Raw genomic sequence first — 4,296 nt, 5'->3', positions numbered from 1 at the left:
CAATTACATCTGAATAAAGGGATACTTAGAGTACAAACCTTTGGAGAGTAAAAAAAGCTGTAACTTAAAGATTTTCTGACAATCTTAAATCTTTCTAATAAAGAATCTTGTATATTATTTTAAAACTCTAATCATTTTCTCTCTTAGGTCTGGGTGAACAGATTGTGATAGTATTAAAATCACAGCAGTCATCTCAACATAAAAATCACCAAGGGAAAAATGAAGATATGAATGCAATAGGATTTTTTCACACTCTATAAAGTTTTCCTCTTGTTAAGCTTTAAAGATTTTCTAGTGTTTGCCCATATTAGCACGATTTCTAAAATATCTGACAGTTGTTAGACTGCCTACAATAAATGAAGTAGTACTGAAGATAAAGAATGTGCCTTCACTAGCCATTCAAAATGAGGTACTTTGGAGAAAGTGGAATTGCTTCTATTCTGAGGAAGCATTTACAGTCTATCTAGGCACTTACTGTTTTATGAGCTTTGTATCATGCAAGTTTGGAATGTGTTCTTTCCATTCAGTCTTCTTAATTTTTCGAAGCACACTCCTGCTCTTGTTGGAAGAGAGTGGTCTGAAGTCCACGGCAGTGCTAACATAAGCTTACCTCGCACTACATAGGCCTTACCCAATTTTCTGGCTAATTACGTGTGAATGGCAACTCACGTATTCCTTCCCTACACGCACCGTCTTCTCTACCTCACCTTTCATGTTTGTGCTGGGTGAGGTCCACACGACAAAGGTTACATTGTTACATTATTAGCTTGACATTTAAACTTGTATCTTTCTGGAAAAATGTCTTTCGGGTTCCATAGGTGGGTAGTACTCCAGGAAATTATGAGAACTTTTCCTTGGCACAATATACCAAGGGAAGGAGGAGGCAAAGATGAGGAACTGTTGATGCTCCCCTCCTAGAGCTGGCTATGTGTGGCACTTCCATGGCTCCATGGCTTCATGGTCCATGGAGACCAGGAGGCACAACTGTCCAGATGAGCCTCATCAATTTGTATAGCAGCTCTGATTGGTTGAAGCTTTTTATTAAGTACCTTTGTTTTGGAATACTGAAATGAATCATTCAACTACTACTTCAAATTTTAAGTTGTACCCCTTTTAAAGCAATCTACTTCTTCATATAATTAAAAAAGAAAAGCTTGTAGAGATAGTAAGGGTGTGAAGTTAGGAAATAAAGTAATCCATAGGTTAATTAAATTTCCTAAATTTAACATACTTGAAAGTCCATATGACTTTACTCTTTACCTTGGCCATTGGTGATCAATAGGTAAGTGGTCATTAAGAATCTCACAGCAAGTGATACTCACAGATCCTTACAGAATTAAGAAGATTTGGACCATTAAGAAGTTCTGGCCATAAAATCCAGATTCAGATGCAGGACTCCAGTCCTTGAAGTGGCCTTGTTTAGAGAAGAAACACTCCATCCCAGAAAGACTTGGTATTTGGTGGGTTATCAAGTCAGATACTCGGGCTGGAGAACTTGAGACACCGGAAGGGGATTTTTTTCAGTTGTTACCCAGAGCATAAAGTCAGGATCAGATTAGCAGCAAGGAGACTTCAGTTTTGAAATACAGCTAAACAAATTCATCCATATGTAAACAATGACTGGTTAGTGAATAGATATTTGGGATCAAGGTGATGAGAGATTCGATGGCTAAAAGTAGGTATATATGTGTGTGTGTTTACGTCCATGTGTGGAAACATTGCACACGCTTATGCTTTTGAGTGTTTCTGCTCCCCACCAAATATGCGCCTTGGATAATAGAGGTATATTTTACAAAGATACATACATTTTGCCTGTGACATTACTTGAAAGCATTACATTTGAAATAACCTTAATTTTCTGAAAATACAAACTAAGTGTGTGAAACTCGTAAGTTTTTCTCTGATTTTTAAGTGTATATAAATCATTGTTATTATCTCTAAAAGGGGATTTTTAAGGTCAAATTCTGCCAGAAGAACAGCGAGGGAGATAGAGTGCATGGTAAGAGCAGTTGCAATCCCGAAGCTGCACAGATCTTGAATGCTTTCCTTTTGCACTCTTTGTTAATGACCAATGTTGAGGGAAAGTGATTGTTTTCTTTCTTTTATCAGTTTCTACTTGTGTGCTAGACTTTGCTTTCTTATCTTTCCTAATTTACTAGCCACAATGAGTTTAGCTTACTTGTTGATGATGGCACAATTTTCTTACTTCCTATAATGCTATCTACGACAACAGGGATAATCATTAAGATCTGAAGGTGCTTTCTGTAATTTAAAAAGAAAAACAAAGTCTTAGCGGCCTTGTTAATTTAGGGTTTTGCAACTCATCAAGCTTTCTCCTACCTTGCTTTTTCCATATCCATGAAGTCTATACAATGCCATCCACATTGGCTCAATTTTTTTTAATTTTATTAGTTTTACATATGAGAGTCATTGTTAAATTGTAAAAATCTCAAGAGTAAAAATGAATGGTTTTGATGTGAGAAGGGTAAATAAGATTATATCCACACACCTTGGTGTTTTAAGACCTTGACCTAACACTATCAAAAGGAAGTAAATGGGAGGGATACTAAAAGGTTCTGAAATATCAAAAGTCAAATAAACTGTTGTTATTTTCATTGTTTACTGCTGTTTGATAATCACAGGGTCTTTTGGTGAAATATCATTCAAAAATCATTTCTTCAGGAAAAACTAGTTGTCCTATTTTCTATATCCATGCATAGAACATGGATCTGTGGACTAATGTTCGTATACCTGCCTGTTGACTTTGGACAATATCAATTGTCTCTCTGAAAACTAAATAAAAACAATTATGAGTTGTCACTTTTGTTTTTCTAACAAATTAGCAAAATTGAAAAGTTTAATGACATTTATTTTTGGAAAGAGTGCTGAGAAATAGGTACTCCAATATAGTTTTCATAGAAGTATGTATTAGAACAGTATTTTAAAAGATAATTTTTTTGAGGGGGGGCTGGCCCCGAGGCTTAGCAGTTAAGTGTACGTGCTCCACTACTGGTGGCCCGGGTTCGGATCCCGGGCGTGCACCAACGCACCGCTTGTCTCACCATGCTGAGGCGGTGTCCCACATACAGCAACTAGAAGAATGTGCAGCTATGACATACAACTATCTACTGGGGCTTTGGGGAGAAAAAGGGGAAAAAAAAAAAAGAAGGACGATTAGCAATAGATGTTAGCTCAGGACCAGTCTTCCTCAGCAATAAGAGGAGGATTAGCATTGATGCTAGCTCAGGGCTGATCTTCCTCATAAAATAAATAAATAAATAAATAAATAAATAAAAGGCAATTTTTACCTATAAAAATTTCCCAACTTTATGACCCAACAATGCTAACAAACTGTTCTATAAAAATAATAACATGAAAAAAAAAATATGTCACTGCATTTGTTGCAGTCTTTTTTTTCAATAAAAATTGGAACTTGCCAACATTGACTTCAGTGGGAAATAGTTGAATGTATGTATGTATCATACATGCAATATACTATATCAATTAAAAGGAATGAATCTATGTATATACACTAATCTGGAATGATGTATGTGAAAAGTTTTTAGCTTTAAAAAGCATCAAGGAATACAGTTTGATTCCATTGTGTTATAAAACTTTGAAAAAGTATGTGTATATATATGCAAATATGCATATGCATGATTTTATTTATAAACATGCAAAAAATATAAATTTTGCAGACCTAAAGAGAAATATGGAATAATGTATATCAAAAACTTAGAAATGGTTCCTTTGGTAGAGAAACACCAAGGCAAATTTCACTTCATTTATTTATGGTGGGTAATTTTTACTTTTGGAGGCATTTTAGTGTGTGTGGTGGGGTGCATTTTCAACTAATGACAATAATAATGAATACTATCCATTTGTACTCCTTAAAAATAGGGGTAAAGATACCTCTCTTTCAGTATTTGTATGAGTAAAAGCAATTACATATGTAAAATTCATAGTTTATATTTGGCTTTCAAATTCACAAGCTGCATTATCATCAAGCTGTTGTACTCAATTATTGTTACAATGAGGACAATTTTATAATCAGTTTGCTGTTCAAACAGTTCACAATCATTCTCAAAACCCACAGTACAAAATTCTTTTGTATTTCTTAAGATAATTATTATCTTCCCTCATTTTTTCCCAGAATTTCAGGAGTTTATAAAATCCATTGTTCTGAGAGTATGTGCTGAGCCAATACTGGAGAATAATCATGTATGTGTTCCAAACCTCTAACCTCCTGATTCCCACTGGCAACCTTAATACACACTTCTAAGAGTGTCTATTAAC

The sequence above is a fragment of the Diceros bicornis genome, chromosome 5 (assembly GCF_020826845.1).
Source record: "Diceros bicornis minor isolate mBicDic1 chromosome 5, mDicBic1.mat.cur, whole genome shotgun sequence".
Lineage (NCBI taxonomy): Eukaryota > Metazoa > Chordata > Mammalia > Perissodactyla > Rhinocerotidae > Diceros > Diceros bicornis.
The sequence above is the reverse complement of the archived record's forward strand: the minus strand, read 5'-3'. Positions refer to the sequence as shown.